At 47.0% G+C, this 16,543-nt stretch overlaps 1 protein-coding gene across 1 annotated transcript in view; it reads right to left on the bottom strand.

Moving 5' to 3' along the window:
* SLC29A4 (solute carrier family 29 member 4) overlaps nucleotides 1–16,329 on the bottom strand; it is a 365,944-nt gene extending 349,615 nt beyond the window's left edge. The window contains exon 1 of the mRNA XM_069733834.1: nucleotides 16,157–16,329. The gene's annotated coding sequence lies outside the window, so the exon portion shown is untranslated. The remainder of the gene's footprint in view (nucleotides 1–16,156) is intronic.
* Between the last annotated feature and the right edge of the window lie 214 nt (nucleotides 16,330–16,543).

Here is a 16,543-nt window from a genome sequence, read left to right as displayed (position 1 = left end):
CCAAAAATTCCTGTAAAACACCTGAAGGGTTAATAAACTTCTTAAATGTGGTTTTGAGCACCTTGAGAGTGCAGTTTTTAGAATGGTGCCACACTTGGTTATTTTCTATCATATGGACCCCTCAAAATTACTTCAAATGTGATGTGGTCCCTAAAAAATATTGGTGTTGTAAAAATGAGAAATTTCTGGTCAACATTTAACCCTTATAACTCCCTAACAAACAAAAAAATGTGGTTCCAAAATTGTGCTGATGTAAAGTAGAAATGTTACTTATTACGTATTTTGTGTGACATATCTCTGATTTAAGGGCATAAAAATTCAAATTTGGAAAATTGCTACATTTTCAAAAATGTTCGCCAAATTTCCATTTTTTTCACAAATAAACGCACATTATATCTAAGAAATTTTACCACTATCATGAATATGAATATGTCACGAGAAAACAATGTCAGAATCGCCAAGATCCGTTGAAGCGTTCCAGAGTTATAACCTCATAAAAGGACAGTGGTCAGAATGGTAAAAATTGGCCCGGTCATTGACGTGCAAACCACCCTTGGGGCTTAAGGGGTTAAACATTGATCAGTAACAAGTGGATGAGTGACAAATGTAGGCCTGGTACCCAGAGACCCCTGCCAAATTCAGAGAACACACATGAAGGAGACCCAACTTGGAGTCCAAACATTAGGGGCAGATATCAGGAAAAGTGGCACTTGACCAAAAGTAGATATTTGATAATGATTTGATAATGGCACAGCAGCAGTCAGGCATGGGCCATGCATGATGTATCAAGATCTGGGCCAGCATTTACAGCCTTGAATTTAAGTTTAAATTACGACGAGAAGGGGGAGGGTGTTGTGAATTCTGCTCTTGGGTTCCCTCTGGTGGTGATGAGTGGTAGTGCTGCTGTCTTGGGATCGCAGCATTCATCAGGTGGGTCCACTTATCGCAATTTGGTCTGGGCTATTTAGTCTGGCTTGATTCTTTAGTCAGTGCCAGTTGTCCATTGTTTTTGGAGGATTCACATCTCTGACTGGTCTCTCCTGTTTTGCAGTCCATGTCTACAAAGATAAGTTCTGGCTTTGTTTTTGCAGTTCACATGCTGTGGGCTTAATAGTTCAGTGCATTTTCTTGTTTTGTCTTTTCCAGCTTTGTCTGTGTAAGGATTCCTTCAGCCTTGCTGGAATCTCTGGAGATGCAGATATACCCTCCATGTCTTTAGTCAGATGTGGAGTTTTTGTATTTTCTGTGGTGGATATTTTCTAGTGTTTTTATACTGAACGCATAGTTCTCTGTCCTATACTTTCTATTTGGCTAGAGTGGCCTCCTCTGCTGAATTCTGATTTCAGTCTGCGTGTGTCATTTCCCTCTCCTCTCACGGTCAATATTTGTGGGGGGCTGTCTTTCCTTTGGGGATTTTCTCTGAGGCAGGATAGTTTTCCGTTTCTATCTTTAGGGGTATTTAGTCCTCGGGCTGTGTCGAGGTGTCTGGGGAGCATTGGGTGCATCCCACGGCTACATCTAGTTGTGTTGTTGGGTTCGGGGTCTGCGTTCAGTACAGGTACCACCTTCTCCAGAGTACGTCTCATGCTGCTCCTAGGCCACCAGATCATAACAGGAGGGGGAGGGACTGGTGTAGGCCTGCTGTGCTTGGAGCCCTGATACCTCATACAGCAGCTCAAACTGCTTTTCTGCTCATCCGCACTCAGGTGCCACAAACATCGTTTGACTACTAATGGTAAAAACGCGTCGACTGGGTCATGTCGACCATGTAAATATTTTTTTGTATGCACTACATTTTCTTTTGAAAAAGAAAAGGAAAATACAGTCCTATTGAGCCGGACTCCAATTTTTTCTATTATCCTTGATGTGAGGCCAGGGCGAGGCCGTTGTCCCAGGTGGATGAGCATAGAGCAACTGGGTGAGCTGGAATCAAGTTTCTTTAATTATAAAATGTGGCCTGGTATATGGCCCACACTATTAGCATAAAGAATTTAGATTCTGAAATGTGTCCTGGTCTCTGGCCCACAGTATTAGCACAAACGATTTAGATTCTGATATGTGGCATGGTCTCTGGCCCACAGTATTAGCACAAACTATTTCGATTCTGAAATATGGCTTGGTGTATGGCCCATAGTATTAGCAAAAATGGATTTAGATTCTGAAATGTGGAATCCTGGATGGACCACACTATTAGCACACACAATTTAGATTCTGAAATGTGGCCTGGTGTATGGCCCACACCATTAATAGAAAGGATTTAGATTCATAAATTTGGCCTAGAGCATTGCTTATACTATTACTACAAGCTATTCAGATTCTGAAATGTGGCCTGATGTATGGCCCACAGTATTATCAAAAAGGATTTAGATTCTGAAATGTGAAATCCTCGCTGGACCACACACAATTTAGATTCTGAAATGTGGCCTGGTATATGGCCCATACTATTGGCAGAAAGGATTTAGATTCTGAAATGTGGCCTGGTCTCTGGTCCACAGTATTAGCACAAATAATTTAGATTCTGAAATGTGGCCTCGTGTATGGCCCACACCATTAGCAGAAAGGATTTAGATTCTGAAATGTGGCCTGGTGTATGGACCACGCTATTAGCAGAAAGGATTTAGATTCTGAAATGTGGCCTGGTGTATGGACCACACTATTAATAGAAAGGAATTAGATTCTAAAATGTGACCTGGTCTCTGGCCCACAGTATTAGCACAAATAATTTAGATTCTGAAATATGGCCTGGGGTATGGCCAACACTATTAGCACAAACTATTTTGATTCTGAAATGTGGTCTGGGGTCTCTGGCTCACACTTCGCACAAACGATTTAAGCTATGTGCACACGTCAGGATTCTTTGCAGAAATTTCCTGAACAAAACCGGACTTTTTCTGCAGGAAATCCACATGCGTTTTTATTTTGCGTTTTTTGTGAGGATTTTTTGCATTTTTTCCCGGAGCTTCCCAATGCATTAAATAGCGGGAAATTCACAGACAGCTGTTTCGGGGTATTTTGCCCCTCATCAGTGTGGAGTAGGAATCTGGCTATTAGGAGCAGTGCCTAGTAAAAAGGCTATAAAGGCACAGATGAAACAGCTGTCTGTGGATGGATACCATGCTTGGCATAGGTGGCTTTCCTTCATAGGATGCTGCCCTTCCCGTGGTTGTTCCTTCCCGGGGAAAGGCCTGGCTATTCACTGCTTGCGTCGAGAAACACGTGATGGTGTCTCCGCAGCTTCTTTACATGCATCTGCATATTTCCCATAAGGGATGGGGGCAGTGTTCTGGAATCACTGCGTTGAGAAACACGTGATGGTGTCTCCGCGGTGTTGGATGTTTTGGTCTCCCCGAGGCCAATCATCTGTGCCTTTATAGCCTTTTTACTAGGCACTGCTCCTAATAGCCAGATTCCTACTCCACACTGATGAGGGGCAAAATACCCCGAAACAGCTGTCTGTGGATGGATACCATGCTTGGCATAGGTGGCTTTCCTTCATAGGATGCTGCCCTTCCCGTGGTTGTCCCTTCCCGGGGAAAGGCCTGGCTATTCACTGCTTGCGTCGAGAAACACGTGATGGTGTCTCCGCAGCTTCTTTACATGCATCTGCATATTTCCCATAAGGGATGGGGGCAGTGTTCTGGAATCACTGCGTTGATAAACATGTGATGGTGTCTCTGCGGTGTTGGATGTTTTGGTCTCCCCGAGGCCAATCATCTGTGCCTTTATAGCCTTTTTACTAGGCACTGCTCCTAATAGCCAGATTCCTACTCCACACTGATGAGGGGCAAAATACCCCGAAACAGCTGTCTGTGGATGGATACCATGCTTGGCATAGGTGGCTTTCCTTCATAGGATGCTGCCCTTCCCGTGGTTGTTCCTTCCCGGGGAAAGGCCTGGCTATTCACTGCTTGCGTCGAGAAACACGTGATGGTGTCTCCACAGCTTCTTTACATGCATCTGCATATTTCCCATAAGGGATGGGGGCAGTGTTCTGGAATCACTGCGTTGAGAAACACGTGATGGTGTCTCCGCGGTGTTGGATGTTTTGGTCTCCCCGAGGCCAATCATCTGTGCCTTTATAGCCTTTTTACTAGGCACTGCTCCTAACAGCCAGATTCCTACTCCACACTGATGAGGGGCAAAATACCCCGAAACAGCTGTCTGTGGATGGATACCATGCTTGGCATAGGTGGCTTTCCTTCATAGGATGCTGCCCTTCCCGTGGTTGTTCCTTCCCGGGGAAAGGCCTGGCTATTCACTGCTTGCGTCAAGTACGAGTTCATAGACACCAAACATGACTAGGTTATTTTTTACCTAAAGGTACCGTCACACATAACGATATCGTTAACGATATCGTTGCTTTTTGTGACGTAGCAATGATATCGTTAACGAAATCGTTATGCGTGACAGCGACCAACGATCAGGCCCCTGCTGGGAGATCGTTGGTCGTTGGGCAAAGTCCAGGACTTTATTTCGTCGCTGGATCACCCGCTGACATCGCTGGATCGGCGTGTGTGACGCCGATTCAGCGTTGTCTTCACTGGTAACCAGGGTAAACACCGGGTTACTAAGCGCAGGGCCGCGCTTAGTAACTCGATGTTTACCCTGGTTACCATTGTAAATGTAAAAAAAAAAAAAACACTACATACTTACATTCCTGTCACATCCCTCGCCTTCAGCTTCCCGCACTGACTGTGAGCCCCGGCCGGCCGTAAAGCAGAGCACAGCGGTGACGTCACCGCTCTGCTTTACGGCCGGCGCTCAGTCAGTGCGGGAAGCTGAAGGCGAGTGACGTGACCAGACACCGGAATGTAAGTATGTCGTGTTTTTTTTTTACATTTACAATGGTAACCAGGGTAAACATCGGGTTACTAAGCGCGGCCCTGCGGTTAGTAACCCGATGTTTACCCTGGTTACCCGGGGACTTCGGCATCGTTGGTCGCTGGAGAGCTGTCTGTGTGACAGCTCTCCAGCGACCAAACAGCGACGCTGCAGCAATCGGCATCGTTGTCTATATCGCTGCAGCGTCGCTTAATGTGACGGTACCTTATGTGGTGAAAAAAAATTCCAAACTTTGCTAAAAAAAAAAAAAAAAAAATTGTGCCATTTTCCGATACTCGTAGCGTCTCCATTTTTCATGATCTGGGGTCGGTTGAGGGCTTATTTTTTGCGTGCCGAGATGACGTTTTTAATTATAGCATTTTGGTGCAGATACAGTCTTTTGATCGCCCGTTATTGCATTTTAATGCAATGTCGCAGCGACCAAAAAAACGTAATTCTGGCGTTTCGAATTTTTTTCTCGCTACGCTGTTTAGCGATCAGGTTAATGCTTTTTTTTAATTGATAGATCGGGCGATTCTGAATGCGGCGATACCAAATATGTGTAGATTTGATTTTTTTTAATTGATTTATTTTGATTGGGGCGAAAGGGGGGTGATTTAAACTTTTATATTTTTTTTTATTTTTTTCACATTTTTTTTAACTTTTTTTTTATTTTTTACTTTTGCCATGCTTCAATAGCCTTCATGGGAGGCTAGAAGCAGGCACAGCACGATCGCCTCTGCTACATAGCAGCGATCTGCTGTTCGCTGCTATGTAGCAGGAAATCAGGTGTGCTGTGAGCACCGACCACAGGGTGGCGCTCACAGCTACCGGCGATCAGTAACCATAGAGGTCTCAACGACCTCTATGGTTACAATGGAGAAGCATCGCCGACCTCTGATCATGTGACGGGGATCGGCGATGCCGTCATTTCCGGCCGCCCGGCCGGATGCGGTAGTTAAATGCCGCTGTCTGCGTTTGACAGCGGCATTTAACTAGTTAATAGGCGTGGGCAGATCGCGATTCTGCTCGCGCCTATTACGGGCACATGTCAGCTGTTCAAAACAGCTGACATGTCCCGGCTTTGATGCGGGCTCACCGCCGGAGCCCGCATCAAAGCGGGGCTTCTGACCTCGGACGTACTATCCCGTCCGAGGTCAGAAAGGGGTTATAGAAGTTGTCCACTACTATAAAGTTTTTTTGTTTTTTTTTCATAAATCTTGCTATTATGTGCCACTGAAAACATCCACTGTGTTTATTTCAGTAATATTACCTGTTATCATGCTGTAGCAGCACATCTTTAGTGCTGGATCCAGCTCTCATGGGGTTAATCGACAACTTCCTTTCTCCTGAGTTATTGTGGTCTAATACTACAAGTTCCATGATGCATTGCACTCGCCTGTAACTGCACCTGGCACACCCACTCCAAAACACACCCGAAACCCTCCCTCCTCTCCCTACTCTATGTATGCAAACTCGGCTTTGAGAAAATGGCCGCCGCGATCTCTTCTGCGCACGCGCGGCATCCCGCGGCCATTTTCCTGAAGCCCCGTGCAGCAGAGCACTCCATCTGCGCACGCGCGGCCCCAGGAAGATGGCCGCCCCCACCGATGACAGGGGGTAATAGCGCAGATCGCGCGCTGCTTCTTCACGTGCGCGCAGTGGATTCGTCACTGCGACATGCGCACACCACTACGCCACCAACGGAAAGCTGGGGAAGAAAAGAGCGATGTCACCACGCCCACCTGACCTGACCAGCCTGATTGACAGGCGAAAACGGCGACTTTGGTAATGTATTTCTCAGCATAGGTGGGGAATCAGGGTACACTACATACACTATAGTAACGCACAGCGCAGGCCCTATTTAACAGTATTTATATCTCAATCTGAAAAAACGGGGTGACAGGTTCCCTTTAACCCTTTCTCACTATTGGATTAATAATGGATAGGCGTCTTATTAACGCCTCTCCGTTATTAACCCGGCTTAATGTCACCTTACAATAGCAAGGTGACATTAACCCCTTATTACCCCATATCCCGCTACACGGGAGTGGGAAGAGAGGGGCTAAGTGCCGGAATTGGCGCATCTTACAGATGTGCCATTTCTGGGGCGGCTGCGGACTGTTATTTGTAGCCGGGGAGGGGCCAATATCCATGGCCTCTCTCTAGGCTATGAATATCAGCTGCTGCGTAGCCTTTCTGGCTATAAAATATAGGGGGACCCCACGTCATTTTTTGGGGGGTCCCCCTATTTTAATGGCCAGTAAAGGCTACGCAGACAGCTGCGGGCTGGTATTCATAGCAGGCTACAAATATTGGCCCCCGGCCGTCGGCTTTCCCCCTCTGGCGCAGAAAATTGCGCGGGAGCCCACGCCATTTTTTTTTCGCTTTTTCTTGTAAATTCAACGCTCATTAAGGCCTCTTTCACTCTTGCGTCGGTACGGGTCCGTCGCTATGCGTCGGGCCGACGTACCGACGCACGTTGTGAAATTTGTGCACGACGTGGGCAGGGGACATACTATTATATATAATAACACCACATATAATAGTATGTTATTTATGTTATTAAATATTTTACCACATTTTTTTGCTTCAAATATTTTTTTTCCCTATTTTCCACCTCTAAAACCTGGGTGCGCCTTATAGTCCGGTGCGTCTTATAGTCCGAAAAATACGGTTTGTGCATGACATGGGCAGCGGATGCAGTTTTCCAACGCATCCGCTGCCCATTCTGAAGTCCGGGGAGGAGGGGGCGGAGTTTCTGCAGCGCATGCGCGTTAGAAAATGGTGGGCGCGATGGCCAAAAAAAGTTCACTTGAACGTTTTTTCCGTGCCGATGGTCCGCCAAAACACGACAGATCCGTTGCACGACGGACGCGACGTGTGGCCATCCGTCGCTAATACAAGTCTATGGGTACAAAACGCATCCTGCAAGCACATTTGCAGGATCCGTTTTTTTCCGCCGGATTTTTTTTTTCCGTCGGATCCGTTTTTTTCCACCGGATCGTTTTTTTCTGCCAGATCCGTTTTTTTCTCATAGAGTTGTATTAGCGCCGGAGTGTGCCTGATGGCCACACGTTTCATCTGTTTTTTGCTATATCTGTCGCTGTGCGTTTTTTCGACGGACAGAAAAACCGTTCCTCTGTATGTGTTTTCCATCCGGCGGAAACAGCTTTTTTGACGGATCCTGCAAAAAACGGATGAAACGTGTGGCCATCAGGAGCAATCCGACGCTAATACAACTCTATGAGAAAAAACGGATCTGGCGGAAAAAAACGGATCCGGCGGAAAAAAAACAGATCCGGCGCAATAAAAAACAGATCCGGCGGAAAAAAAACAGATCCGGCGGAAAAAAAAACAGATCTGGTGGAAAAAAACCAGATCCGGCGGGAAAAAAAACAGATCCGGCGGGGAAAAAAACAGATCCGGTGGAAAAAAACGGATCCGGTAGAAAAAAAAACGGATCCTGCAAATGTGCTCGCAGGATGCGTTTTACCCATAGACTTGTATTAGCGACGGATGGCCACAAGTCGCGTCCGTCGTGCTACAGATCCGTCGTGTTTTGGCGGACCGTCGGCACGAAAAAACGTTCAAGTGAACGTTTTTTTGGCCGTTGCACCCGCTATTTTCTACTGTGCATGCGCGGCAGAAACTCCGCCCCCTCCTCCCCACACTTCAGAATGGGCAGCGGATGCGTTGAAAAACTGCATCCGCTGCCCACGTCGTGCACAAATTTCACAATGTGCGTCGGTACGTCGGTCCGACGCATAGCGACGGACCCGTACCGACACAAGAGTGAAAGAGGCCTTAATGAGCGTTGAATTAAAAAAAAAAAGTGGTGTGGGCTCCCGCGCAATTTTCTGCGCCAGAGGGGGAAAGCCGACGGCCAGGGGCCAATTTTTGTAGCCTGCTATGAATATCAGCCCGCAGCTGTCTGCGTAGCCTTTACTGGCTATTAAAATAGGGGGACCCCCCAAAAAAATGACGTGGGATCCCCCTATATTTTATAGCCAGAAAGGCTACGCAGACAGCTGCGGGCTGATATTCATAGCCTAGAGAGGGGCCATGGATATTGCCCCCCCCCCCCCCCCCCGGCTACAAATAACAGTCCGCAGCCGCCCCAGATGCGCCAATTCCGGCACTTAGCCCCTCTGTTCCCACTCCCGTGTAGCGGTGGGATATGGGGTAATAAGGGGTTAATGTCACCTTGCTATTGTAAGGTGACATTAAGCCGGTTTAATAACGGAGAGGCGTCAATAAGACGCCTATCCATTATTAATCCAATAGTAATAAAGAGTTAATAAAACACGCACACATTCGGAAAAAATTATTTTAATATTCTTCATTTAACCATACTTCAGCGCCTGCAAAAAACGTAAAATAAACCGTATACTACCTGTCCGCCGTAGTCCAATTAACCCCTTTCTGACCTCATACGGGATAGTACATCCGAGGTCAGAAGCCCCGCTTTGATGCGGGCTCCGGCGGTGAGCCCGCATCAAAGCCGGGACATGTCAGCTGTTTTGAACAGCTGACATGTGCCCGTAATAGGCGCCGGCAGAATCGCGATCTGCCCGCACCTATTAACTAGTTAAATGCCGCTGTCAAACGCAGACAGCAGCATTTAACTACCGCATCTGGCCGTGCGGCCGGAAATGACGGCATCGCCGACCCCGTCACATGATAGGGACAATGGCTCCTGCAGTGCATCACTGAGGTTACTAAAGTTCAAAGTCTCACTTTATGGCAATTGCTGCGTGGGAAAATTTCTCACACAGCAATGGCATAAAGTGAGACTAGGGACTATTTTCTCACAGGGGCGTAGGAATACATTGTGAGGAATACATTGTGGAAGGATACCTTCCATCATTGTGTTCCTGGAGCCCCTGGAGAGCGGTCGCATCAGCTGATGCTCCTGCTCTCCACGGGAGAATTGGATTTCTGCGGATCAGGGAGTATAGTGTTTGTGAATTGGATTTCTGCGGATCAGGGAGTATAGTGTTTGTTTATTATTTTTATATTTTTTTACAGGTGACAATGGCTTCGGGGAACAAAGTGACAAGTGATGGTGAGTATGTACTCTATGTTATATGTACTGTATGTCTGTCTGTATGTATGTTGTATGTACTGTATGTATGTACTGTATGACCAAATACTGCTAGTGTGAGGACAGCCTTGGTTTGTAGAGGAAATACATAGGAGACACGGTCAAAATACCAAAAAATAAAGTTTATTAACGAGAAATATTAGTAACATTTAAGAAAATAACTGGTACAGATAAAATCCCAACAGGACATTTACACAACATTGTCCTGCCATGACACACGTCCAATATATGTTTAAAAAAAGGCAGCAAATTGGTCCTGCATGTGGCCAACTTCAGCAGTTGACCGCAGCGGGTGATGCTGGTAATCGGGCAATGGGTGTGCAACTGGTTCATCCAGTTCAATGTTGGGCCGCTCCTTAGCCATTATGTAATTGTGCAGAACCACACAGGCTTTGACCACCTCGTCGACTGTCTCCATTTTTAGATTAATGGCTGATGTAAGAATGCGCCATTTTGAGACTAGAATCCCAAAGGTACACTCTACTGTTCTTCGGGCCCTGGTCAGTCTGTAGTTAAAGATCCTTTTAGTGTGGTTTAAGTCCCGACTGGAATATGGCTTTAGTAGGTTTTCACACATCTGAAAGGCCTCATCCTCAACCATAACAAATGGCATTGGTGGACCTTGAGTGTTGGGGAGAGGTCGTGGCCGTGGAAAATTACAATTTTTGCCATAGACACGGCACCCCATATCCGAGTTCTTGAAAGTCTGGGAATCGTTGCCACGGCCAAAAGCTCCAATGTCCACGGCGATGAAGCGACAGTCCGCATCAGCTATTGCCATGAGCACAACAGAAAAATATTTTTTATAGTTGAAGTACTCCGATCCTGTTCTGGCTGGTTTGATAATGGTATGTGCTTTCCATCCACGGCTCCTAAACAGTTGGGGAAATCGCAACACACTCCAGAATTTTTCTGCAATTGCCACCCACATGTCCGCGGTGGGTAGGGGTATAAACTCATCCCGGTGTACATTCCACAAAGCCCGGCAGGTGTCCGCACAGGGTGGAAATTCCAAGCCAGTATTGGAAGTGGAGGGATGATAAACTCTCTCCGGTTGCCAGAAATCTGGAATAAAAAAAATAAATAAATTCTATGTATGGTGTTGTTCTGCTAAAGACATAAAGGAAAATACCAAAAAATACATGTCTGAACACCCAAAATTAGAACTGCCATTTGTTTAGATTTGTTCCGTACCTTAATGTAACCAGCAGACGTTCCTCTGGTGGAATCGCTCGACGTAGCTGGGTGTCCTATCTCAGTATGGCTCCTTGGACACGAGCAAGCAAATCCCGGAAAGAGTCTTGTGACATCCTTGTATATTCCGTGAATTTGTCCAGGTTGGCATTAAGCTCGCCATACAGCGTGTGATAGGCTCCACGTCTCTCACGTAGTTCAATAATGTGGTGTCTCCAAAAACGCCTACGACGTCTCCTTCTCCATCTTTCGCGATTTCTGTCTTGCTCCCAAGCAAACGCACAGGCAAGAAACAGCTTGATGCTTAAATCCAGGTTGAAATAAAAGCTCTCTATGCGAAGATCCATCATGACACAGGATACAGGAGCAAAATCTGCAGATTACAGCTGTTCAAGGGTCTATATAAAGATATCCCATAATACACGCCCATTGTAGTCACATTGGCGGTGTCTGGTTATCTAGATTTTTCTCCTGTAAAATTTGTCACCATGCACACCAAAAACGCAAACGCAGAAAAAAAAATGCATGGAAAAGCGTGCAAACACAGCGTTTTTTTAACTGCATGTGTTCCCGCATGCATCTAATAAACGCCGCCTTTGTACGTGTTTATATGCGTTTTTTCCAGCACTTGCGGATGCGGATTAAACGCTGCGGATTCTAACGCAAATATGAAACTAGCCTAACACATTACTCTTTTTTCTTCCTCTTACAGTAAGATCCTTTTTTTTTATGTGATCTATATCTTTTACCTTTACTTTCTCTATCTTATTGGTGCACATAGTTCTAGCCACACATGTATGGTTTATGATAACATCGGATAGCTCTGCCTCCCTCTTTCACACCCAATTTTGGTTGTATAACATTTAATTGACCACCCTGGCCATGACATGCTTGCCAAACATGGATGCCATATTACCTGAGCGGACAACTCTACCCTCTTGCCAGAGCCCTGGTTTAACTGAGGTTCCTTGTATATTTCTATAACTGGTGAATCCTCTTGTCCTGATCAGGTCCTAGGTTTATACATACCTATTCACTAAATCATTTTGACCATTTACCAATTATATTATCCCTGTTACTCTTTTTGTTTTACTATATACTTCATCCAAATTTATATTTTCTGGAAATAGTCTATTAATCTTCTCTCTATACATTAGTTACTATATGGAGAATTATATACTGTATATAAATTATATATTTAATTTGTTATGCTAGGTCTCTGATCTATACTTGCACAATTTTCTTTTGTGTAATGTCTATGTTAACAAGGATTAGACGAAATGTCTTTTATTTAAAGGGCTCTGTCACCTGAATTTGGAGGGAACAATTTTCAGCCATAGAGGCGGGGTTTTCGGGTGTTTGATTCACCCTTTCCTTACCCGCTGGCTGCATGCTGGCTGCAATATTGGATTGAAGTTCATTCTTTGTCCTCCATAGTACAGGCCTGCGTAAGGCAAGATTGCCTTGTGCAAGCATGTACTACGGAGGACAGAGAATGAACTTCAATCCAATATTGCGGCCAGCATGCAGCCAGCGGGTAAGGAAAGGGTGAATCAAACACCCGAAAACCCCGCCTCTATGGCTGAAAATTGTTCCCTCCAAATTCAGGTGACAGAGTCCCTTTAAAGTCACAGTTTCTATAATGTATTAACTGCTGAATAAAAATCACTGGTTTATGGAACCAGAGTGCTGTATCTGAACAATCTGACTCACCCAGCCAGGACCCTCACCTTCATGTAACTGACACCCAGCCAGGACCCCCTCCTTTATGTAACAGACACCCAGCCAAGACCCTCACCTACATGAACTGTACACCCAGCCATGACTCCCACCTTCATGTAACGTACACCCTGCCGGGATCCCCACCTTCACGAACTCGAGCCTGGGAACTTTTCAAAATATTTTCCCACGCTCAAGTTCATATGAGGACATCCAGCAGAGGGCGCCTCACCGCAACTTGAGGTAACCACAGGTCATTCACCTACATTCCATTCATTCTCCGGGTTTTTACAGGCAGGGGCGTGTTATGACCTGGTGGTTAGGAGCACCAGGAATGACCTGATGGTTAAACTCACAGGACAAGCTCTGGGAAGTGGGAACTTTGCTGACCGCAATCCCTAATCCTATCACACACACTAGAAATAGCCGTGGAGCGTACCTAACAGGCCTAGACGCCTCGACACAGCCTAAGAACTAGCTAGCCCTAGAGATAGAAAATAAAGCCTACTTTGCCTCAGAGAAATTTCCCCAAAGGAAAAGGCAGCCCCCCACAAATATTAACGGTGAGTAAAGATGAAAGTCACAAACACAGAAATGAAACAGGTTTAGCAAAGGGAGGCCAGACTAACTAGACAGAGGATAGGAAAGGTATCTTTGCGGTCAGCACAAAACTACAAAAGACCACGCAGAGTGTGCAAAAAGACCCCCGCACCGACTCACGGTGCGGAGACGCCACCCTGCATCCCAGAGCTTCCAGCAAGCAAGACAAAATCATGAAAGCAAGCTGGACTAGAAAACCATAAACAGAAAATAACAAACGGGGACTTAGCTTCTTGCAGGAAGAGACAGGTCTCCAAAAAGATCCAAGAGCGAACTGAACCAGCACAGAAACATTGACAGCTGGCATGGAGTAACGATCTGAGTGGAGTTAAATAGAGCAGCCAACCAAAGGATAAACCACGTCACCTGTGTAAGGAACCTCAGAAGCAGCAGCTTCACTCACAGCCACCAGAGGGAGCCCACGGACAGAACTCGCCGAAGTACCATTCACGACCACAGGAGGGAGTTCAACAACAGAATTCACAACAGGGGCGGCTGCATTAGCAGGCTTCTGCTTGTAAAATTAGTTAACCCTTTCAGATGGATTTACAGCGTGGGATGAGACTGATCGTCGGAAGGTATGGAATATTGTTGTTTGTTTTGTTTACATTTGTTTCAGGTGACAAGGGTCTTCAGGTGGATTACCAGTATAATAAAATATTACAACAACCTGTGTATTTATTTCATTAAAATACTTTGTAATAATGTGTGTTTTTTTAACCATTTGATACTATTGGATTAATAATTGATAGGTGTCATAATTGACTCCTCTCCATTATTAATCTGGCTTAATGTCACCTTACAATAGCAAGGTGACATTAACCCTTCATTACCCCATATCCCACCTCTACACGGGAATGGGAAGAGAGTGGCCAAGTGCCAGAATAGGCGCATCTTCCAGATGTGCCTTTTCTGGGGTGGCTGGGGGCAGATGTTTTTAGCCAGGGGGGGGGCCCAATAACCATGGACCCTCTCCAGGCTATTAATATCTGCCCTCAGTCACTGGCTTTACTACTCTGGCGGAGAAAATTGCTCGGGAGCCCATGCCAATTTTTTCCGCGATTTAACCCTTTAGTTTAATAGCTAGAGCCACCAAATTTAACATACAGACACTTCTTCCATTACTAAAGAGAAATATGTAATAAAAGAAGGGATATGAGATGGTTTAATGTATGTAAACCATGTATCATATGTCGGGTTTCAGAAGGAGATAGGAAAAGATGGCAATTGAATTACCGGCTTTTCTGCTATCTAGCGCTGTATGAGATTATATATATATATATATATATATATATGTATATATATATATATATATGTATATATATATATATATACATATATATATATATATATCTCACTGACATATACACACACATATATATATGTAACAGGCACCCAGCCAGGACCCCCACTTTCATGTAACAGACCACCACATTCATGTAGCGGACACGCAGCCAGGACCCCCGCCTTCATGTAACGGACACCCAGCCAGGACCCCCACCTTCATGTAACGGACACCCAGCCAGGACCCCCACCTTCATGTAACGGACACCCAGCCAGGACCCCCACCTTCATGTAACGGACACCCAGCCAGGACCCCCACCTTCATGTAGCGGACACGCAGCCAGGACCCCCACCTTCATGTAGCGGACACGCAGCCAGAACTCCCACCTTCATGTAACGGACACCCAGCCAGGACCCCCACCTTCATGTAGCGGACACGCAGCCAGGACCCCCACCTTCATGTAACGGACACCCAGCCAGGACCCCCACCTTCATGTAACGGACACCCAGCCAGGACCCCCACCTTCATGTAACGGACACCCAGCCAGGACCCCCACCTTCATGTAGCGGACACGCAGCCAGGACCCCCACCTTCATGTAGCGGACACGCAGCCAGAACCCCCACCTTCATGTAACGGACACCCAGCCAGGACCCCCACCTTCATGTAGCGGACACGCAGCCAGGACCCCCACCTTCATGTAACGGACACCCAGCCAGGACCCCCACCTTCATGTAGCGGACACGCAGCCAGGACCCCCACCTTCATGTAACGGACACCCAGCCAGGACCCCCACCTTCATGTAGCGGACACGCAGCCAGGACCCCCACCTTCATGTAACGGACACCCAGCCAGGACCCCCACCTTCATGTAACGGACACGCAGCCAGGACCCCCATCTTCATGTAACGGACACGCATACAAGGACCTCCACCTTGATGTAACGGACACGCAGCCAGGACCCCCACCTTCATGTAACAGGTGAGGCGTGAGAGCACCTCGCCCATCGTTCCTGCTTGGAGCCGCGTTCCGCCTAAGGCTACAGTGGGAATAAGCCCTGGATCTTCCCAGCCCATCAGCTCTGTGACTTTCCTCCTCCTATGGCCGGTGTGTCTGGCTGACAGAGCGGAGGAGGCGCCTCTCTCACAGGTTCCATCTTCTGCAGGACATCAGAAACTGCCACAAGAACCTGATGGAACCAACAAATGCTCCATTGCCCAGCGGCTCCGTGTACCATGGTCGCCCATCTCGGGGGTGGCTCCTGCCGGACCGGGCAGACACCAGCGGCCGTGCAGCACCAGCTCCGGCCATCTGTTGAGCGTCGCCCACATATTAGGGCGCTATCAGCCGCCACCGGCACTCACAGCCTGCCATTACCGAGAACGTATTACAGTCTGCAGGACGAGCTGGCGACGAGTCTCCCGGTAGCTTACCTTCAGAACAAAGGACAGCGCCGACAATCCTGGCAGTCAGTCAGTGCTCCTGAGCAGCACACAGGGCAGCTGCAGAAACAGACGCCCGTCCAATCCCGCCTCCTATAGTCTCTCCTCCTCACAGCTGACTGCAGAGCGCTGGCCCTCCTCCATGTCATCGCCTCCAGCACCGTGTAATGGAAGAGTCGGGACCACTCAGTGCAGAGGACGCCCCGTGATAGCAGCAGCCACCTGCAGACCTCCAGATGTGGGCAGCCGGACATGACTGTGCCAGATTGGGTGGTCTCAGGCCCCATGATGGCAGGTGCCAGCCTCTGTGTGTAGAGTACTCTCCCACATGCTGCATGTAGCTGGCCTGTGCTCCTCCGGCTACTGACACCTTTTCTA

Source organism: Ranitomeya imitator, chromosome 7, assembly GCF_032444005.1.
Source record: "Ranitomeya imitator isolate aRanImi1 chromosome 7, aRanImi1.pri, whole genome shotgun sequence".
NCBI classification, from domain to species: Eukaryota; Metazoa; Chordata; class Amphibia; order Anura; family Dendrobatidae; genus Ranitomeya; species Ranitomeya imitator.
This window is presented reverse-complemented; position numbering and strand designations above follow the sequence as displayed.